General features: G+C 46.4%; 1 protein-coding gene across 1 annotated transcript in view; it reads right to left on the bottom strand.

Moving 5' to 3' along the window:
- Window positions 1-24,139, bottom strand: part of MRPS31 (mitochondrial ribosomal protein S31) — a 459,089-nt gene that overhangs the window by 239,646 nt on the left and 195,304 nt on the right. The gene's annotated exons all lie outside the window — the stretch shown is intronic.

Raw genomic sequence — 24,139 nt, 5'->3', positions numbered from 1 at the left:
CAGCCCCTGGGTGTCAGGCATCACCAAGGAGGCAGGAGCTACTGCTGGGGAACCAGGAGCGAGTACCCAGCTCACCATGATTCTAACCTCCACATGAGATGCACACATTATCTTTTTGCACATGATGTTTGATTCATTGCGTTTAAATGTGTACTAGATGTGTTTGAATTCTTCTATAGTAGCATTCTCAAATACTCTAAGTTAATGTCACATGTGCAGGTTTGTAAGGCTTAAATTGCCTGGGTAGCCGAAAGGTAGATCCTGGTAGCTGTTGCTGTCAGGCTAACCATGCTCTCCTAGGCTAGAAGCAGGAGCTAAATAGCTGCCAGCTCCCCTCAACTTCGAACCCTGTGTGTATAGCATCGAGGTGGCTAGTAGCTTACATCTTGAAATTCTGCACCCCAGATTTAGCACAGCATTTTTCAATCCAATAAGGAGAGCACACAACATTTCACCATGTGACAATGAAGGTTTGAGGATATTTCCAATTAGAAGAGAATATGAAAAGCAATTGCAAAAAATGCTATCATTTAAAGAGCCTAATTAATATTAAGCTTAACATTTACATACAACCGTGAATTACTATTTTCCACAAAGCAGGTTAACAGTTTCATTCATATGCCGATGACACTCTGATGTATGTGAAGACATCTGGCCCACTGGAGACATCCTCCCATCTTGCGTCATGCCTTGGTGCAAACAATGTATGTTCTGTAGCTATCTCTAACTGAACCCTTTGCAGATGCAGCTAATCTTAATGGGCCCGATCCATTTGCTGAAAAAAGCAGGTTGGTTTACCCACAGCTTTTTCTGATAAAGTAAAGAACATTGGTGTTGTCTGGAACTCCGATTTGAGTTTTTCCCCATTTACGTCAATGAAGTTGTAAGATCCACCTTTTTCTGTATTCTGCTTAGGTGCGCCATCCCATTTTTCACTCTGTCAAATCATGAAACAGTGATCAGTGCCCTGATCATCTGAAGTCTTAATTATACCTACCAATGCACTGTGTGCATGCATTTCCTAATATCTTCTTGAGGCATCCTCAAAAAGTCCAGAATCCATCCATTAGATGGTTGTTGAGGCTACCTAAACACAACTCACTCTCTGCTTTTAGTCAAAAAGTATACTGGTTAACTATTCAACAATGTATTTTTTTTCAAGTAATTTGCCTAATTTTTATGTGTGTTCATGTTTTGGTCCCTCTTGGATTTTCCTCTGGTAGTTTAATGTAGGAATAGACTAGACAGAATTTAAGCCGAATATGCAGAGGCTGCTCTAATGGCCTCCGCATGAAGCGAAATAAAATTAAATAAAACGATGCCTGTGCCGGCTCCAACTTTCGGATGTTGTCCCCGGAGCCTGGATGGTGTGTGACAGCACCCGCTGTGCACTTGGACTGAGTGGCGAGGTCTAACATCATCAGGGAACAGAGAAATAAGCGTTGGTAGCTCTGTCATACCCGCGGCGGGGCTCCAAGAAAATGGCGGCCATCTAACTCAAAGCCTTGGCGCTCAGCAGCCTCTCTCCCCTTACTCCCTCCCGCCTCCTCCCACGCTCCTGGTTCCTGGTGCGGGGAACGTGGGGGCTGAAGTGAGAATCCATGGAGTGGTGGAAGCGGAGGAGCTTCATCAGCCTGGCAGCCCACGGAGCACCGGCTCCTCACTGCGCGTCGCTTTCGGCTGGAACGTGGCAGAGGGAGACAGCATAGCAGCTGACTACATAACGTTAATCTCCAGACCCTGATCAAAAGGAGATGGCGGTGGTGCATGGAGCAACCACATAACAAGCCTTTTGGGAGCCAGAGACCAGCCTGCCCGCACTCCAGCACCTCAACAGGTGAGAAACAGCAGGGGAATTCACTATAAGCGGCGGGGGTATGTGACTAGGAGCTCTTAGGAGACACATCTAAGTTAATGTTGGCAGAAGGGCCTACGGGTACCCAAGCTCCGATGCAGACATTACTTATTACACCTAAAGGCACCCATAAGGAGACAGACAGCCGCACCCCTCTCCACACCACCAATCTTGCTGGCTCACTTTTATAGCCCACCCAGACTCCATCCAATCTGCTACCCCTCCTCCCCCCCACGATCATACTCAGCGCAAAGGGTGTCTCCGGCCATAGATTGGTGATGGTGAAGCAGGCTAAACCGACCCTACTACAGCCTACAGACAAGGGGAAAAGACTGGAGACGGCGAAGACATAGCCCCCAGCTCCACCTTATTCAGGGGGACAACTAGCCACAAAAAAGGACAAACAACAATCTTTTATGTCGGAGATCAAGCAGGAATTCCGCAACTGTATGACAGAGATCTCAACAAAGGCAGACCACCTTGACCAACAAGAGCTAGAGACAGAACCGAGACTGAGTGAGGTAGAAACCCAAACAGACCAAGCAGCGATGATGGTGGATTTACAACACAAAATTCAAGTGTTGGAGGGTAGGAGTTACGCCATGGAACGCAAGCAAGAAGATATGGAAAACGGCCCACAGAAATAACCTACGGGTCAGGGGTATTCCCTCTCTTTCAAACACTCCTCCCGCATCTTGACAAGTCAATGTTGCTACAGGACCGCACCCACAAGCTTCGCTACTGCAGGGGATCAGCTTCGGTCTTTCCTCCAGACGTGATTACAAGGATCCACTTCTTCACGGTCAAGCAGGAAATTCTTGTGGCTAAGAACACGAGGAGAGCTGACCTACCAGGGGGTGTTGCTCCAAATCTTCCAAGATCCTGCCACAAAAATGGTACAAATGGGGGAGAATGCTCAGGCCACTGACCACCCTACTTGAAGATCAGATACCGCTGGCTGTTTCCTGTCACGCTACCGTTTGTCCTAAATGGCACAACCCGCACTATCGGCTCCTAGGAGGAAGCAGAGGACATACTACCGAACATCCCCCCAGATGCTGCTGGGGGCTCCCTCTCAAACCTCTCTCACATCACCAAAGAGAGACGCTCCCTTGCCTAAACGTAACACCTGGGCGAAAGTAGCCAGAGATCGTAAATCCAAAATACCCTCACAGCAAATCTAAATGGCTTCTGGCTGTGCATTAGCGGAAATTCTCTGGCATATGATCGCCCTCCAGCCAATTCAGCACAACCTACCAATGAAGATTATCGGGGGAATTAGGCTGCACGTGGTCTTTGCCCACTCGTGGGTAAGATCCCACGTAGATTCCAATGGGGCATTATACCCAACCCTATGTTGTTCCATTGTTACAGTTTACCAGTTGGAGTTATAAGTTAAAAACCCGGTTACTAGAAGGAATTGACGCAGAGACGGCACTAGATGGTAGATAAGTTCACTTATTCTGGCATTACTCTCTTCTACGATCCCCCTGCCCCCACCAAAAACTCAACCTCATAACGTTCACTGTTCGGGGACTAAACGGTCCTACCAAGTGCAGATCCACACTTCAAATTCTGCAAAACCTTGAAGGCTTGGTGGTATTTTTGCAAGAGACTCTATACAGCTCAGAGGGCAGATTTGCAGGGGTCAAAGGTTTGTTATTTGGCCAGCTATACACATTGGTCTTGGTTAATGCCCCAATGAAGGGCAAGAAGTATTTCTCCTGGAACTGGAATCTGAGCTTCTCCCCTTTCTGGAGGGTCAGGTGGTCATCAGGGGAGACTTTACCAGGGGGTCTGGAACTGCATTAGACAAATCCCACCCACAACAAAAGTCTTCAAACTCTCTCTGGGTCTCCTTCACTTATTTAGCGCTCTGGGGGTGGTTGATACATGGAGAATTTTACATGCCAGCGAGACAGACTTCACCCTCTCACAGGTATATCGAAATTCCTCCCAAATAGACTTACTATTGGCTTTCCCCCCCCAGCTTCTGTCTTACGTAGAGTAGGTGTCTATAGAACCAAGGATATTGCCCGATCACCCTCAGTTCACCTGACATCCCGATTTCATGACCTGAAACCCCCACTATGCCAGAGAAACAGCATATTCCCTAATTAAAACCAAACAAGGATACTATGCCAAAAATAACACAGCTAACAAATTACTGGTTCAAAAATTAGCTAAAATAAAACGGCGCAATAGAATAATAGGCCTGTGGGACTCACAAGGGAATGTCCAATATGAGGAAGAGCCCAAGTTATAGCTAGCAGCAGCACACCTGACCGAGACCAGGACTGCATGACCCCCCGCAGTATGGCCGAACAAACATCCAGGGCACTGCCCTCCCACACCTGACAGAGGTAGACAGCCAAGCCCTAGAGGCCACCATCTACAGTGAGGTGATAGACTTAAGTCATCAAATCCTTAAAAACAAGAGCCCCTGAGCCTGATGGGTTAACAATGAGATTTGACAAGCTTTTTTCGTCCTCAACTGCTGGCCCGACTCAACTCGTTCCATCAATCCAGCTCCACAACACCATCAATGCAGATCTCATCAACTATTCTTCTGTTGAAACCCGGCAAAGACACTAAGGATTGCGCCTCCTATAGGCTTATCTCATTACTTAATATAGATGCTAATATCTATTCTAAAGTGCTAGCCAACCGCTTGTCCTTGGTTCTACCCAAGATAATTGACTCAGACCAAACCGGCTTCATAATGGGCAGAACGATGGGGGATAATATCCGGCGGGCCTTGAACCTGGTGGAGGTAGCGGCCTCGGACTGCTACAAAATGTCGTTGGCTTTAGACGCAACCAAGGCTTTCGACAAAGTAGACCGGTCTTTCATGCGCTTGACCCCTGAGGTGTTTCATTTTAGCCCGATCTTTCACAGGATGTCCCCAGCCAACTATAGCTCACCAAAAACTGCTCTGCTGGTTAACCAGGGAAAGAAGGAGCCCTTATCTTTGTCCTGCGGGACTAGGCAGGGATGCCCTCTATCTCCCTTACTCTTCGCCCTGATAATGGAACCCTTAGCCCTGCGAATTCAGAGCAATTCTGCCATAGGAGGAGTCTGGATCGGCCAGACACACCAAAAGCTTTCGCTCTATGCGGACAACGTGCTGCTCACCTTGACAAATATTCAGCCTTCTCTCCAACAATCCCTTTTATAACTACAAAGGTTTGGCGAGGTGGCAGGGTTCGCTATTAATGACCATAAATCCTCAGCCTTGGGAAAGACCGTGAACTCTGAGGACATATATGCCCTCCGACCCTCTGGCCCCATTCACTGGAACCAAAAGACTATAGATTACTTAAGGGGGCACATCCCAGCCCTCCCGTGAGAGGTGTACACAGCAAATGTAAACAAAACAAACTATATCTCATCATTCAGGCATGGATGGCCACACACGGACTATGCCTGAATGATAAAACTGAAATCCTGCTCCTCGGATCTGCTGCCAACTTAAAAATTCAGCCCCAACTACTCAGCATTTAACATTGATGGCAATATAATCACAGTTGCCAAAACAGTGAAAACACTAGGCTTTCACCTTGACTCGGCCCTAACACTAAAGAAGAACAAGTTACTCTTACCTGGTAACGTTCTTTCGATGGGATGGTCCGACTACGTATTCCATATCTATGACAGTAATCACCACAGCTGTGCTGCTTCGGAAAATCTTCGGCATCTGCATCCTGCGTCGATGACGTCGATACGCCGCCCTCGAGGACCTCCTCCGACGGCAGATGTCACTGGATGTTATAAGTAGGACGCACGACGCCCGTAGCCTCAGTTGTAGTTTTTTCCCAGAACATGTGCCACCAGTCTTCGGCCAGTCTGACACACAAAGCCTTGCGGAAACGTAAGCTGCAATCGCATAAGAAATTCTGTAGCGCGGAACGTAGGGAGGGAGCGATATGGAATACTTCGTCGGACCATCCCATCGAAAGAACGTTACCAGGTAAGAGAGTAACTTGTTCTTCGAGGGGATTGGGTCCTCTGACGTATGACAGACTCCCAAAGTAGTACCAATGTAAGGAGGTGGGAAAAGAATTTAGAAAACAGAAATTTAGCATGCCCAATCAAATTTCAGAGTAAAGGACCGCCATGCCAAAGGCCAGATCTTGCCCCCGGATGGAATCGAGGGAATAGTGACGTACAAAAGCATGTACTGAAGCCGAGGTGGCTGCATCACAGATGTTTTGAATAGGAACACCCCTCTGCAGGGCAGTAGAGGCAGCCATACCTCTGGTGGAATGGGCCTGTAAGCCGACCAGTGAGTCCTTACCCGCCATGCAGTAACACTCAGAGATAGCCAAAATAATCCAGCGAGACAAAGTCTGTTTCGTCACAGCCTGTCCCAAACGCTTTCCAGCATAACCAATGAAGAGCTGATCGTCCACTCTGACCCGGGACAGGCGTGAAATATAAAAGCTTAACGCTCTCCTAGGATGAAGCCTATGAAGCCTCTCCTCTTCCTTACCAGGATGTGGAGGAGGATAAAATGCCAGAAGAACAACCTTCTTGCCTAAATGAAATTCCGATACCACCTTCGGAAGAAAAGAAGGACAAATCCTAAGGACAACCCTGTCCTTATGAAACTCAGTGAAGGGTGGCTTAACTGAACAGTCTCAAAGGGCATGTATGCAAAGGCTCAAACGGAGCAGCCATCAGAAACTTGAGAACAAGTTCAAATCCCAACCAGGCACCTGGAAAGGCGACGGAGGGAACACATTAGTGAGCCCTTTCAGAAACTGAGAAATTAACGGAATTTTAAAATAGGAACACTCTTCAGACAAGCGCTTAAAATAGACAGCGCCGCCAGGTAACCTTTAATGGTACCCACTTGAAGGCCCCTGTAGGCCAAAGAAAGCAAAAAAGACAGAACCATGGGAATTTCAAATGCAAAAGGATCCACATTCCTAACCCTGCACCAGTTGCAGAACTTTCTCCAACGGCAACGGTACAGACACTTTGTTGCGGACCTTCTGGCCGAAAGCAACGCCTCCATCACGTCTTCAGGGAGGTCCCAATCCTTATACCTCAACCTTTCAGAAACCAAGCGTGAAAGGTTGAGGGACCTGACCTCTGGATGGAGAACCAGACCCCCCTTCCGTGAGAGCAGATCGTCTCGTTAGGGAAGACGTGGAGGGCAGATGGACAAGTCGAGAAGGTCCGGGTACCACAACTGTCAATCTGGAAAAATGAATACCCTTCATTTGAGTGACAGACGTAACTTGATGGCCGTAGGCCAACTGTCTTATGCACCGAATTATAGAAATATAAACTGCTATGCTTGACCAACAAGCGGCCATTTAAATGTAACAAGAATCGCCATTTTGCTTGTTAACCATTGCTCATTGCTTTCTGTCTAAAACTGCTTTGCAGCTTGCAATTCTTGCGGATTCTGCTTACTCTGCTCAACTGTTAACATTGTTGTCTGAATATGAAAGGACAAGGTCGCGGGACTGAAGAGTTCGTTGAAACTCCTCATGAGTAGCCCAGAGAGGAATGCCCGCGCTCCCTCTCTGTAGCCTTGGGAGAGAGCTGCAGGGCATTTAATCACTTCACAGCTGCCAGCCAGTCTCGTACCATGGCAGAATATGTTAGAATAAAACAGCTGAAGGCTTGAATTGTGCTCTTCCTGTGTCCCCCCCTTCGCAAAACCCTTTAGAACATGTCGGCTCCCAGGACACGAATAGTACTTATATAGCAAAGCTTGGAATGTGGCTCTTCCCCCGTGTGCAGCTTGCTTCCAAGAACAGAACCACCGTGTTCTGTTCAACAACTAAAAGATGCCTCCGCACTTACTAATTGCACATTGTTACTAGAATAGACATCGAAAGGGTCATAATCGTCATACTTGTCGGATATGTCCATCGTCATCCCGAGTTCAAATAAAATTAATAAAGAGGGGTGTTAAACATGACACTGTATGATATGCATGTTTTATATATGTAACTGATGTACGTAATTCGCTCTCTTGCGTCCCTCGAGGTCTAGGAAACTCACGTTGCGGTGCGTGAGATCAGAATTGGCCAATTGATACTATTTTTGCTTGCAATAAACCCTAGCATTGGGAATTTGAATCACGTGTCTGGCGCATCTTTTCGTGTATGGTTATTGCCTTGTTTCCATAGCACGAGGGACCCCTAAGGGCCCCTTTCACGTCCTCCGGGCCCACGCAGGAACAATGAGGATCATCCGGGAACCGAACCTCAGTAACCTCCGCAGTATTTGCGGGATGACGGGGACTGGAGGAAACGCGTACAGCAGTGGGAATGACCACTCCACCACGAACGCGTCTCCTAAGGCTCCGTTTGGAGGAAATTCCAGCGAGCAGAACCTCTCTCACTTCCGGTTGACACTGGAGGCGAAGAGATCCACTTGAGGGGTCCCCCAAAGGGCGAAGATGTCCAAGAGAATCTCCCGAGCCAACTCCCACTCGTGAGAGATCGTGCTCTGCCTGCTCAGAGCGTCCGCGGTCTCGTTTTCGTCTCCTGCCAGATGAACTGGGGAGATCGAAACTTCTTGCTGAATTGCCCAGAACCAGAGCTGCATTGCCTCCCTGCACAGAGGAAGTGACCCTGCCCCCCCCCCTTTGTGTTGAGGTAGTGCATGGCCACCGTGTTGTCCGTCAGGATCAGGACATTCTTTCCTCGCAGAGTCGGCAGAAAAGCCCTCAGTGCTAGCCTGACGGCCCTCAGCTCCAACAGATTGATATGGAGTCTGGACTTCGACAGAGACCAACGACCGCTGACTCAACTCGTTGGCATGAACTCCCCATCCCGTGATGTGTCTGTCACAATCGTCACCTCCGGCCAGGGCAGCCAAAATGAAGCCCCCCTCATCAGATTGCCTTTGTCGGCCCACCACAGAAGGTCCCGGGCGATCGAAGACTGCACCTGAACAGGGTCCGACATCCTGCCGGAGGACAGACCACTGGAGCTTGAGTGCCCATTGCAAAGATCTCATCCGCAACCTGGCCTCTGGCACCAGAAGAATGCAGGATGCCATGAGGCCCAGCAGTCTCAAGAACTCGAACGCTGGGAGAGTCCGGGCAAGTTGAAACTTGTGCACCATCTGCTGAATGTGATGAGCCCTCACCTGGGGAGGAAAACACGGCCCCAGGGAAGTGTCTAGCACTGCTCCGATGTACTGGAGCCTCTGAGTCAGTGTCAAATGGGACTTCTTTAAGTTGAGGGAGAAGCCCAGCTTGTGGAGGGAGTGGCAGGTGACTGACAGATGATCCAGGACCTGCTTGAGATAGCGCGCCCTGATCAACCAATCATCCAGGTAGGGGTAGACGTGAATCCCCCCTTTCCTGAGATGCGCTGCCACCACTACCATGAGCTTGGTGAAGACCCTTGGGGCGGAGGTCAATCCGAACAGCAGGACCCGAAACTGAAAGTGCGAGTCGCCAACCGCAAACCTCAGGTACTTCTTGTGCTTTGGATGGATCGGCACATGAAAATAAGCGTCCTTGAAGTCGAGAGACACCAACCAGTCCTGAAGTTGAAGGGCCTGGAGGACTTGAGAAAACCGCGCAAGCCCATGATGGGTCTCAATCCCCAGTCTTTCTTGGAAATCAAAAAATAAGGGGAATACCATCCCTTGTTCCTCTACGCTACAGGCACCAGTTCTATGGCGCCTTTCTCCAGCAGGGATTGAATTTCCTGCGCAAGGAGGGGATCCGGACTCTTCAAAGAGCGATTCCCCGGTGGATTGTCTTGAGGCCTCTGCCGGAAAGGAAGACAGTAGCGTGGGTTATGTTCTCCAGAACCCACACATCTGAAGTAATGGCGCGCCACTCTGCAAGATGCTGCGCCAGCCTTCCCCCAACCGGAGAACCATAGGACATGGCCTCATGACTGAGCTGAAGCGGCTGCGGCATTGCCTGAGGGCAAAGAGGCAACAGCCCGAGCGGCCTTGGCACCTCGAGTACCTTGTTTTCCACCTCTGGCACTCCTACGGTGGCCCCTTTGACTGGCAGCTCCTCCCGCTTTACCAAAGGATGAGTAATAACGAAAGGAACCTCTCCTCCATTGCTGTCCCTTAGGACGAAAAGGCAGAGGTTGTCGAACTGGAGCGCCCAACTACTTCGCTGCAGCTTTCGAGGTCTGCAACCTCTCAAGGCTCTCGTCAGCCTTGCTGCCAAAAGATGTTCCCCATCAAAGGGCATGTTGAGGAGCCGGGCCTACACATCAGGAGCAAAACCCGACTTCTGCAACCACACAAACCTGCGTATCACGGTGCTCGCCGCCATGGACCGGCTGACGCAATCTGCCATGTCCAAACCCGACTGAACGGCCTCACACATGGCATCCTTGCCATCCTGAAACATGGCAAGGAAACCATCCTGTTTGTCCCCTTCGGGAATATGTTCAGCTGCCAAGGAAACAGTTCCACAGAGTGTGTGTGAAACGAGACAAGGCACAAATGGAGTTGGCCGCCTGAAGCGCCATCCCCCCTGCAGAAAACACTTTCTTCGGCCAGCCGTCAAAACGCTTGACATCCCTATCAGGAGGGATGGTAGGGTACGATGCCTGCTTTGCTGGGCCCGTAGCTGCCTGCACCACCAAACTCTCCGGAGTAGGGTGCTTGGACAAGTAGCAGGGGTCACTACTGGCTGGGCGGTATTTTCGCGGCAAAGACTTGCTCACTGCCGGGAGACTCTCCGGAGCAGTCCAAGCCGCCGCCGCCCTCCTCTATAGAGCCATATGAAACGGCAGTACCGGGTCAGTTGGTGGACCAATGTCGAGGATATCAGTAAGGTCATCCTGAACAAACTCCCCTGGGGGAGCAGACCATCCTAAGTACTCGGTGACCCTTGACATAAGGCGCCGGTACGAAGAATCGGCATGAGAGCCAGGCTCAGGCCTACAAAACTCCACCTCCGGAGAGGTGTCCAGCCCACTAGCATCATGCAGGGACTGCCTCAGGTCCTCAAACTGGCTATGGCACGAGAGAATCTCATCAGGCACCGTGTCAGGCACCATGCCATCATCAGAGCCCTCATCCACCTCTGAAATGAACTCCAGATGGCGGTAAGAAGGCACAGAACTGGAACAAAAGCCATGCTTGACCTTGGCCGGAGCCTTACTAGGTGGTTCCCCCGAGCCACGGGGTACCCCCGTCGACACAGCCTCGAAGGGCATCGAGAGAATCTGTGTCGACGACAGACGCGGCGCCGACAGTATTGACGGCTTTGACACAAGCCTCAAAGGCGGAGCCCCGAGCGTGTCCCTCGACATCCTGGGCGCCGACAGCATCGACTACTTCCTCGGAGGCGGAGCATCAAGAGTCCGTCGACGACCTCGGCGCCACAGGCGTCGATCTCTTCCTCGAAGACTTCACAGGCTCACGCGGTCTCGAGCGCGTCGAGGACCGGGACCTGGACCGGGCATGCCGAGAACAATTCCCCTTGTCCGAGCGGGACCTTTCCCGCGAATCGTGACGACCACCCGAGCCCGAAGGCGTGCGTGCGGTGTCTCTCGGCTAATCACGACCAACCCCACTCGGAGGCACCGACGGACCAGTGCTCTGCGATTTGAGACTCGCCAACATTTTCTTCCTGAAGGAAGCCCACTCCTCCGGTGTCGCATGCTTGGTGGGGTAAGCGACCCGCCGACGGACAGAATCCTCGGATGAGGACGGGGAAGGCGACCGATGACGGCGCTTCCGTGAGTGCCTCGAAGAGGCAGAGGAGTGGCGAGACCGATGCCGGGACCGAGACATACTGGACATCCGACGATGACGTGGAGAGTCGCCCCTCGAGTCGTCCGTCGAAAGCCCCGCAGACCTCAACTTCCAGGGATTGGACAGCTTACCTACCGATAACTTCTTGCGCTCCCACAAGGCTTTCGACATGAGCGACTGGCAGTCGACACAGTCATCCGTGTCATGGGATTCCCCGAGGCACCAGAGGCAGGCGTCGTGCGAGTCCGTGACCGACATCTTGGACCCACAGTCCCCGCACTTCTTAAAGCCCGGACGCGGCGTGGAAGATGAGGTAGACATCTTCACGAAGAAATATTTCACAAACACCAAACAGGATCGAAGAACTGAGAAAACAACAGAAACGCCAAAGAGTCGAGGCGCGCCGAGATTCCCGTAGCGGACACGTTTGCGGAAAAAACAGAACTGAGGCTACGGGCGTCGTGCGTCCTACTTATAACATTCAGTGACGTCGGCCGTCAGAGGAGGTCCTCGAGGGCGGCGTATCGACGTCATCGACGCAGGAGCCAAAGATTTTCCAAAGCAGCACAGCTGTGGTGATTACTGTCATAGATATGGAATACGTTGGAGGACCCAATCCCCTCGAAACAAGTTTACTCCATAGCATCTTCCATGGCCTACACGTCCAAGCTTATTAGGGCAAATAGAGCTTTCCTCACCCAAGCCAGCTGCATCATCATTGCCAATGCCCTAATATTCTCCAAACTTGACTATTGCAATGCTCTGTACTTGGGAGCCAACAAATACATAATTGACAAAATTCAAACATTGCAAAACAATGCCCTTAGAACTGCCCTCAACTTACCCTCCAAAGAACACATCTCTAACATTAGAAGAAAACACAAATGGCTCAAAATTTGCAACAGAATCTCACTTAAGACAGCATCACTTACCTTAAAATGTCTTAACAATGCAGCCCCCCACCAACCTGGCAGCAAGAATAGTGAGAAAAATATCCACTCGCCCCACCAGAACTGCCAACTCCTACTGCCTACAGACACCCAAATTTAGACTAAAAAAAAAAAAACAGGCGGCAGCAGCTTCACAGTTAAGGCAGCCCAATACTGGAATGCTCTCCCACATGACATCAGAACAGACCAGTCCTACTACAGCTTTAGACGGAATATCCTCACATGGCTACATTCCAATGACCCCCATGACTAACCATGTATCAATCTACACCTATTAACCTGACTGTACATATCTATAATCTTTAACTGATGTATCGTGATGTAATGTTTCATATTTATATTGTGCCTTGTAACTAAGTTTTTAAGCAATCTTGTTTTCTGTTCTCTGTAGCGCCCAGTTACCTTTGGGTTTGGCGCGCCATACAAAATCAATAAACAAAAAAATGTTCCCCCCTCTTTAAAGAACTGGAGTCTGACCTGAAAAGGTGGCCCACCTAAGAGATCTTGCTGCTAGGGCAGATTACAGCCTGTAAAATGAACCTCCATCTGCGGTTCCTATACTTTTCCACTCCCCCTGTGACAGTCCCGCTATCCCCCCCTCCTTCACTTACAACAAAAACGCTACACAGTTTATACGGAGGGGTAAGAAAGCTAGAATCCCCAAAAGGGTAATGATGGGCAAAGCTTGTATGTGTGGGTTGGGGGTTCCTAACCTTCACAAGTATCCGGTTGCTGCACAACTGGCACACTTCCAGGCATGGCTCACCCCAACCGACTCCCGCAAATGGGTGGATATTGAACATTCAAGACAACTGCTGCCCCTCTGTTCCCTCCCACATAACCCCCAATCTGCACGGCATACTCTCCTGCATAAAATCCACAGTGAGAGTTTGGGACTGGACGAAGTTCAAAAGGTATCCTGATCGGATTGGGACTGCATACCCCAGTTTTCTGCAATCCATCCTTCACTCCAGGCATGCACCCTACGAAGTTCAAAAACTCGAAGAGGGGACGGTTGCAAACCTTGGCACAATTATTTGACAATGGGCAGTTGCGTACCTTTGAGAACTGCAAAGGGACATTCCAGCTGACCGAAAGCTATCGATTCTCCTACGCCCAACACTCGCATTGCTACACGCACCCGCTGGTCTGACAAAGCCATATGTGACCTTGGCTGCATTGAACTTACTTTGCAGGATGGACTCACTGGGGGAAACATATACAAAGTGTACAAGTTGCTGCAGGAGGACATATTGACTCTTCGCCCAGCATATATGATGCAATGGGAAAAGGACCTGGGTCGCCAGATCGAAGACCATACCTGGGTGGACATTTGGACGAGAACCTACTCTTCCTCAACCTGTGTGACAAACAAAGAATGTGCTCTTAAATTGCTTCTCTGCTGGTACAACCCCCCTACCCCCAACGCACCACTACCACATTCAAAGCTCACTGAACCCACATTGCTGGTGGAATTGTGGGATGCAAGGCACTTATCTACACATGTGTTGGGACTGTCCTACGGCTCAGACCTTCTGGGAAGAAGTGCTTGTGATGACTGAAGCCATCACTCAGATTAAGCTCACGAAGAAAAAGAAAATGTAGTAATCCTCCTGGGTGCTCCAATTCAGGGGGTTTAACCAAGATCTGGGTCTACGACCAAACGTATCACTCAGCTTTGCCTAGCGGGGAGAATCACGATCGCCCGGACATGGAAGACTCGAGGGCCCACTAATATCCCTGTTGTCAGTCAAAATATGGGACATCCTAGTGGCAGAGAAGGTCACAGCGGCCAGGGAGTGCCTATTGCATTGTTTCACAGAGATGTGGGCCCCAATCCTGGAATATGATTGAGAGTTTCCTGCACAAACTCACAAGCCACAGCTTCTTGCTTTGTTCCTTCGGGACAATACATGAAGCGGGATCTTCCCAGCCAACTCCTTTTAGACTGGGAGAGCGAGCTGGTAAATGAAAACTGACTTTCAGGACGAGCACGACCCATTATCCGATAAATGCAATTAAGTGGTGGATAGTGGCGTTGCATAGTTTAGGTATGGCACCCTCCAGTATTCAGTTCCAGATTGGCAACACTATACTCTGCACAAACACAAGAAAAAGTTTAGTTCAACTTATATGTGCTACAATATTTTAATCATGTCAATCTTCACAACACTAGCTTCATGCCAAATAACGATTTTGCAAGGTAAACGTTTGGCTTAATGATGCATCCTTATTTATGTCTGATAGTTGGGAACTCAGAAACAGAAATACTTAATTAGTAAAAAGGAACAAAAAATAGAAAAATATTAGCGGGAAAACACTTTAACAGCTAACATGCACATCACTAAATTAAGGCCCCTAATGTTTATTAATCCCAAATCCAGATTTTAAAATACAACAGGTAAAAATAATTCTTGAAATACTATTTGGAATTTAGTCTAGGAAATCCTACTGTGGCTTTCCTCAATTATGCCAATACTAGGATATCATGAGTACATTATATGTTTTTTATCGTTTTTATTTTTTAATTCTTTTTTAGTCTGCATAGGTACAACTTAAAGTCGACAATATCAAAATTCAGCAACTTGTTACAGTACGGTCATTACATGCAGATGTTTTAACTTAACCCCTCACTCCGTAAACCATTAATCTATCAAATCCTTGTTCTAAGAATTCAGACCAATAGTTCTTAATGACACAAAAAAACGTGGTTGTAGACCCTCCCGAGTGGGAAACCTCCCATAGAACAGGTCGTTTTAACATGTTTTTTCTCAGTAGGGGGGATCCCACAATTTTATATATTTTGGAAAACTTGGGGTTTTACCCTAAGTAATAAGGGTAATCCAGACGTGGACCCCTTGCTCACTGTGCTTAGAAAGGCACATCTCCACCTCAATGATGAGGCCCAACAAGGCTGAAATGTGTCTGGAGTTGGTACTCTTGTTCAGAGGAGAATTGCCTTGCATTTTGGTTCTGGACTGCCTAGGTGGGTGGGACCAAACTGATATGCAAATGGATATTTCCCCAATGTGAAAGGTATAGTGAGCGAAAATATGGCTGTAGAACCACCACCCACACCCACCACCAAGTGGGAAACCTCCCTTAGAACGTGTTATTTTAACTGTTTGCTCGCAGTAGAGGGGCTCTCACAATTGTGTATACAATAGGTCTTAATGGACATAATATTCATAAAGAATTCAAACAACAAAAATTCCAAGTTACTCAGTACTCTGTCCCAAAAGCACAATATATTGATGCTTAGAAGGCAGGTAAAGTGTCTAGAAATATTAATTGTATCGCATAAGCACCTGCTTTTAATAGTCATGCGATTTTTTCCTTTTTCTAATCCTAAACAAAAAAATTCAAGCCTAATATGGACCATCTAAAATATCATTGATTGTTCCTACTGGCACGTACCTGCGGGGTGCACAGTATAATCTCCTACAAATGCAGCCCAGGACCAACAATGCTCACATTGGAGCGTTTGGATCCAACGCATTAAATAAGAGTCTCCTCAACACGTTCCCCTGCACACCCATGATAAATGACGTTGGACTTGTTAAAAGAAAGAAAACTTGCCCCCCTGACCTAGGTCACTGCAGAGGATCAATGGACCACTCAAGATCCAGATAGTTTATTTCAAAAGGGGTTCTTGTTAAACAAAGACACTGTAAGTGTTGACTGGGTGTAAGATTTAGGCAACAAGCCACAAGAGGGGTAGGGGGCATTATCACTTCAGGTAAAGCCCAGGGCCCATGGTTACAGGCTCGAGCAAAGCGAGAGCCTTAACACAGGCCCCAAGACATTACCTGAAGCGGTAATGCCCCCCCTGCGAGGGGCTTATTGCTATTAGCACCCCAACCCATAAGACCAGGGTACTAAAACTGATATTTTTCAGTTGGGAAAAGCCCATGCGTTTTGCAACTGAAAAAAGTAAAAAAAAAAAAATTAAAAAAAAAAGAAAGAATATGTAGCCGCAAAGGAGGAGAAATGAACTCCATTCTCCATTTCCATGGCATCCACTGAAAAAGGTTTTTAAAAAAGTAAACAAACAAAATGGCCACTATGGAACTGGAGAAGGGACTACATGTATTCGCATCTTCCGTTCCATAGCGGCGTGTCGCAGATCAGGAGCGGACGTGCTGGGGCTAGAAGTGTTCCCAGCGCGTCTGCTGCAGAAAAGGATCTAAAAAGAGGCTAAGTGGGTGGGGCGGGAATAAGGGAGGTTAGGAAGGACGGGAAATCTGTGGATGGTTTCGGGTAAGAGGGAGGGGAGCACTTACCTTGTTCCCCGGCAGGGAAGATGGCAGACTCCAGCCCTGAGGAGGATTGGAGCAGCGGGATTACTGTCCGGTAATTCCCCCATTCTGAGTCTCCTCACTGGCTGGGAGGATGCCACACCCCCCTATCTCCCGCCAGGTACCAATAAGGGATATCCATGATGACCATCTCCAGCTTGCTGGTTAAGTACAAATCACTCGTACTACATGAGGTTTTTATATGTCCCCTAAATGTCTTTACATTCTGACGTGGTGATGATTTATCGATCATTCAGCCAAGATAATAATCAAGAGGGCAACTCCTCCTTCAATGCGTGGGGCGCAGGTATGATCGTGAACTTGGTAGTCTCTGCCACAGTCTCCAAAAGCATTGAAATGGTGAGCATCCTGCCCAACAGGTGTTTGGACCTTTCTTTGTTATCCTGGCTTAGCTGCTTCTGTCCCTTCTCAGCCACTGATCACCCTTCTTGTACATCCTCAACACCATTCACCAATAGGACCCTCTGAGCCACTGTTCTTGTTTTCAAGGTCTCAATTTCACCTTAGTTTGCTTTCTTCATTCCAGCCTTTTTCCACCTTAGATTGTGTCTGCAGAAGCATTGTTGTATTATCCTCCTTTTCTCATTCCTTTCCTCTCCTCATCACCCTCTTACTCGCGTGCCTTCCCCCCCACGCCCTCATCTAGTGTTATTGGTCTATTTCCCTTTCTCACTTCTTCCTTATTTTCCTCCCAATTCACTCGACCCAACATCCTGCACTCTTCAGGTGCTTTTTGCTTTCCACCTTCCTCCACTCTGCTCTTTTTCCTCCTGCCTCTCCTCTGCCTTTTACCTCCCTCCTCCACTTTTTTTCCTTCCTCGCTTTTCCGCCTTCCTCCCCTCTGCTTTTTTTCCACCCTTCCTCCATTCCGCTCTTTTTCCTCCACTCTGCTCTTTTTCCTCCTTCCTCCACTTGTCAGCACTGTGCACTTGTATGTTCACATGGACTCACCCAGAAGCCCATCAACACTTTGGAACAGCTGTGAAGTGTGGAACTAAACAGGCTGAGCACAGGGATTTCAACTACTCCAGTAGAGGTTGGGCATGTTTAATGAACAGAAGCATAAAGAACCATAAATGATTTGGGATTTACTATTTCTGTAAGATATGTTTCAGTTAAAGGGGAGCCTGTTGGGAAATATTTCTCAGATAAAAATGTGATCTATCTGCATTAGAGGGCCCAACAAAACCTATGTATTCCAAGTTGGTGGATGTTAATCTGGAGTTGTTTTTTTTTTAAAATGTAATAATGTCTTTTTTCAGTTTTAACAAGATCGCCCTTCCTCTATAGCAATGTTTTTGAAAAGTTAAAGAAAAACATCTGACTCTTCCCCCGCTAAATGGCAAGATAAACATATGAATGTAATGGCTTGCGCCAATATAATTATCCTTCTGAACTGCAACAAGCATTAACAGATGTAGCACAATACTCGTTAGATAACAGAGTGACAATGAATTTGCTCAAAACAAAGATCATGTGTTTAAGTAACAAAAGAAAACGAATTCAATGCAAAATAGCCAAACAAAAGAGATAGCTCAGACTATATATATCTTGGTGCTCTTCTTACGCAGAATAAAGCGGAAGAGGATTTACAAAACTTCATGAGGTAGAAAGAGATGAGGAAACTAGCTGCAGTAATGGCATATGTAAAAGAAAATAGCAGTGGCTACAGTCTTAAAGGCCTTCCCCTAGTATACAGCTAGAGCTTGGTGCCCAATATACTTTATGGAGTAGAATCTAATAGCAAAATCAAAACTAACTGGCTTCACACTTTAGAAGGTATAATACTTTGGCATATATTGGGGCTCGCTAATTGTGTACCCCTATATAATATCCATCTGGAACTACGCCTTGAATACCGTACTTAATATAAAGGAGGTGTATTTTATATTTAAAGATACAGAAAGTAAGAGAATTTGAAACAATCTTATAAGCAATGTGGTAGGTCAAGAGAAGGAGACAAACCAAATGGTGGCATTTTTTAAATTTGTAGTGCTTTATATAAATAATCAAAGGGCTTTCAATCCCTATAGTAAGGGTTTGCCCTACCCAACGCAAAACTAACTAGGGTGCTCGTCGTCAATAGTCAAGTCGAAACAAGTCTGTCTTCCGTCCCAAACTAATCTACCTGACCCTACCACTAAGCCAGGTAACACAAACGTCCAGGAGAGTGACTCCCTTCTCCCGGACAAGCCTTTTCAGCTTCAGTAAGCTATTCTTAACTAGTTCTACGTCATTTCTTTAACCAGTTCTTTCAGTTCTACAAGGGGACTCCTTCACCTCCAGGGTATCCCCTGGTTTCCAGAAAAACATTTCACTTGGCTTTCTCAATTTAAGTTTTTGACCCTTATCCTTAATGACAGCTTCTAATGTCTCTTTATTACTTTCTTCATTTCAGCTTGGATGGAGTGATCCTTGGTGCTTCTTATTTAGGTGGCCCTTTCCACATTCACTTCCCTTGGTCTTGTCTGTTCACTGAAGGGATTAGGCTTAGTCCCATATGTATTCAAACTCTTATGACGACCTGTGGTTTCACTAAAGGCAAGTAGGCTTTGTCCCCCACTGGTTTACACACTTATTCACATATTACTGCTTCACTGGCACGAGTATGCTGGCTCCGTAACCGATTCACATTGTTCAGAAGAATTACTGCTTCACTGGGATGAGTAGCCTTTCTCTGTCCCTTTCTCTCCTGTGTTCCTCCCCAGGTGTCAGGCCTCTCCAGTTACCCCTCTCCATACGGGGTTGCGTCACCAGTTGGTTTGCCCGGAACCATGTTATCCATCTGTTTAGTAAGTGTTTCAGTGTTCCTTCCGGTACTCTGTTTCTTTCGGTGTGGTTCGGTATGTCCACTGTTGGATCAGTCGCAGCACCATTCACAGATGGCATTGGTCGACCTTCACCAGGTCACGCCACTGCTCTTCTACTGCTGCCTTTCTCGGGTTTGGCTTCACCAGCACAACATGGTCCTCCGTGTCTCCTCTTTCCAGGGTTGATCCTCATGACAGAAGATCTCCAGTTTCGTGCTTGCGTCCTGCATGTCCCAGGTTTCAACTTCCCAGGTCTCTCTCTATGATCCTTCGACTCCTCCTTTTATTACGCTACTCTGAGGCTTTCCCAGTACGTAGCTGTAGTTCTTTCCTGATGCTGGACTCACATTCTTTATGGCTCCTCTTAGCTATCCTCGTCCCAGTGTCAGGAAAGCCTTTCTTCAGAGATACTACAATAACAAATAGTGATTGGTTCAAGAAGCCCTGATGTATGAGGGACTCGTATGACAGGAGGTTATGGAGCAACTCATTCACGCGAATGATAGAGTGGAAGATTGATTGGGCTTTAAATTATGCAATTGCTGAAAAAAGCCTATGACTTTCAATAGATGTAATATCTCTAAGTTAGCTCAGTATTAACACAAAAATTAATTGAATATGCATATTTGAAAGATAGCCCACAGTATTACTTAATAAAAATGTCCCTGGCCCTTTGATTCGAGAGCTATTCATGCATATTCGATTCAATTGGCTTCCATGTATGGCTCTAATTGGCCCACGGTTAAAACTTGACAAAAAGGATCGTATTAATGGAATATGTTGAATAACTAACAAAAAAATCGAGACCACTAGACATTTATTTATTGAATACAAAAGCTTGGTCAATATAAGATTATTATACACAAACAAATTTGTCCATAATTTGCAACATATGATTTCTGGTTGTGCTGCTTAACTGGAAAATACACCCCACTAACAATTGCAATCATGAATTTATGGAAAGCTATAACCAATATGATCACTAGCAATACATGAGGGATTTAATAGAATATTTTTATTTGTGTTGTAATACAACTTACTTAAAAACATGACTTATGGATACATTTGTTATGCTATGTCGATTTTAATTTGCATACATAAACTTCTGTACAATGTGTAAAGAGTTGTAACATGTCAGACACATATAAAAGTTAACCATTTTGTTGTGTCAACTTTCCATTTTGTGATAAAACTATTATAGGGTCTTGGACATGGATAATGGGGTGTTTTCATGTGAAGGGGTGACATTTTTTAACTGCACGTCTAACAAAATGTGCGCTTACCTCTATTCCTTACCCGGCTTTTCCTGAAGTTGTGCTGCATAGTGTTTCAAATCTTATGAACAGACGTCTTGCCTAGAATGTCTCATCACGCCCTCTAACCTGATATGAGGCTTGGACTCTACAGACACAGGGGAAAGTACTATCCCAACCACCCACCCTCTTTGCTTTGTTGTTAAAGAGGTCAAATGAGGCGGTAAATAAAAGCCGCCTTCGAGAGATGAAAGTGGAATCTAAGGCCAGACGCCTCCAATCATGCATTAAACTTCCTTATCGTCCAGCAGAAAACAAAATGTATACACCTAAAACATTTTACTCTGTAAAGTGAAACCGATTTCGGACAGAACATGAAATGCAGTGGCTCAATGAGCTGCTCATGACCCCTGCAACAGCCAACCAAAGGGGGCCACAGTAAATAAAAAGGTATCTCTTCCGTCTTTGCTACGCATTTCAAACTATGATTACTCATTACTGGGAGAGTGTTTCTTTGTGAGCTTTCAGTAATGGTATGTAATAATTACGGCTTCCTAGTGACTGTCAACAAGTCTTTTGTGAAAATATGCGGTTAATCTTGCTTTTACAATGCTGGTGAGAGCTGCAATAGCTAAGAATCATGTGTGGTGCCTGCGAGTAAAGCAGCAAGAGTTCAATCCGACTCCGAGTGAAAGTGTATGAGCACAATAAACGAAGGGGCTGCAGTGTGCACTGTGCTAATGTGCTAAACATTATTTAAATCCTCTTGCCTGCTCAGGGTGCCAGCATGCATTAACTCTTTATGAGGTGGTGGGCAGGCGCCCTGGTCTCAGACGTATTTATAACAGGGCCTAATAGGCCCAGGCCTAGAGCGGCAGATTGCCAGAGAAGCAGCATTTTATTTCAGTTTATTTTTCAATTTACTGGTTGTCATTTTTTAAAATATAAAGCCAATTTTCTTTCTCTGAGTCTGGCTGATGCACAACACTGAGTAATTTTAAACTGTTAGCAGTCATTCCACTCAGACAAAAAAAGTCTTTGATGACCAAACTTGTATATATGCTTAGTATTTACAAAAGCTTTATTGTTAGGGTGACTTTTGTTTAATAAAAAAAAGGAAACTCTTACCAAGCCCAGCATGCTTCAGGTATTAAGTTATTCGGTCATACAACTCTCACAGACATATATGACAGAAATAACACTCTTTGGTCATGCTTCTCAAAATGCTCAATAATATGCAAAACGGCCAACACCTCATTGGTTTGATTGGGGCCACTTCAAATCATCTTTGAAGTTCTTTCTATTCAATACACACATACACTGTTGTTAAGCAACCACTTTTATATTCAATTACACGCAACATGCATTTTGTTAAACCGTTGCAAAAATGAGGGTTTTCCCTTAAAAAAAAAGTAAAGGTTAAAAACGGATGCATTATTCTACAATATTAAAATCATGCCTTTGTCAAGCACAGAGTTCCCACAGGTGGCACTAAAATGATGTTCAGAAGCAAGCACTCATTTCCCTGCCTGGCCCCACATTCCAGAGGTCTTTGGCCACCCAAAAGGTGCAACCATACAATTGATCAGCGAGAAGTTAAAATGGCAAAGAGTAAATCTGAATGCGCAAGTGCATCAAGAAACCTGTGAAAGGATACCCAAAGCCATAGAAGGGTGACAATAAAAACAGTGTGCCAAAGGTAAACACTGTTTCACAGCTGTAAAGATGTCACATAAAAGGTACCCATTCAGCCATATTTACAGAAGCTGTTCAGAGCTAACCAGGCAAATGGCATCCCAGCAGGGTTCATCATGCGTCTTTGATGACATTCTGCTGCTCGCTCAGTACTACCAGGAGAACCAACTGAAAAGTATGTCACACAATGCACAACTGTCATGTTCATAAGTAACCTTTACATTAATTATATTTTAAATACAAGGTGGGACTTTTACTGTGAAACAGTAATTCAAACCACAGCAGAACATCTATATCTATACCCACACATCTCAAAGTGTTCCCATGTATTGTACAGTCAAACCAACTCTACGGATTTAACAAACATTTTAAATGACCTTAAACACAAGCTGGCAAGACCAATAGCCTAAACCACACCCACAAAGGTAATATTGTGTTCGAATGCCGATCCATTACCCAATTTTACTCTTGGAGTGTTGGGTATTTTGAACAATTGCACAAACAGCAATGATGTAAACAGGATGCACAACTTCATTTGTTATAAAGGGTGCATGGATTGTGCAGCTACGAGGAATGCGGTTTCCCACATATGAATTTTCATGGTCACCCTTATCCATTACTCCACCACGAGAATGCACAGCCACAGATTCCAAGAACCTTCTCCAACTGTCTTTACTCTACTGATGTGTTAATCCCAGGCAGAGCTTACAGACTTCACTTGTGATTTTGTCATATTTTAAAGGCATTCCAGCTCAAGGGATTGGAGGTACATCGGCTGACGTAGGTAATTTGTCTTATTTAAATGTTGCCCTGTGCCAACACCAGAGTTGTAAACATGAGAAGGGGGTCAAGTTCTTTTTATTCAACATTTTTATAAGATGCGACTGTACCATGTACATATTACCATTTGACAAGATCGGATGTAGGAATTTAGTTATGTTGCATTAATACTACAGACCCATCCAGGCCCTTCTCAGAGTGGCTTCATGCAATTTGTGAGAGAAATGAGATATTAGCATTGAAACCAAAATTCCTCGTTCCAACCTTCTCTCACTTCTGTCCAGTTTGCAGACTGCTTATGTTCTTATCAGTTCGTATAAAAGATGGTTTTCGAACCGAACCAAAAGTAGACAATTAGCTGTAACAATTACCTCTAGTGCACTCAACTGTAGAACACACTGCCTTTCCCAAATCTTGGCCAGCAGAGATTTGAAAACACTTTCAACTAACAAATCATAGAAGATAAGAGGCTTGAATTAATAGAGAGGCAGAAATAACTTTCAAATCCATGTAACCTTAAAAAAAGTCCTTATAATGTTTTGTGGCCAAAATGGGTGACAAAATGGGGGTGAAGGCGCGTAGTTTGGAAAACGCAGACAGTTTGTTGAAGGGGCAGAATCTGGTGAAGGTGGAGAGTCTAGCAGAGGTGGAGTACAGTTAGAGGGGGTGCATGCAATTATTTGGGCCTAGGGCAGCAGAAAGCCTAAATACGCCCTTGCTGGGCTTTACGCAGCAAGGGCACTGCTCTGCGCACCACGCTAGCTTTATG

This window comes from Ambystoma mexicanum, chromosome 7q (genome assembly GCF_040938575.1).
Source record: "Ambystoma mexicanum isolate Mex_15411 chromosome 7q, UKY_AmexF1_1, whole genome shotgun sequence".
Classification (NCBI taxonomy): Eukaryota; Metazoa; Chordata; class Amphibia; order Caudata; family Ambystomatidae; genus Ambystoma; species Ambystoma mexicanum.
Note: the sequence above shows the minus strand (reverse complement) of the source record. Positions and strands in the feature narration are given on the sequence as shown.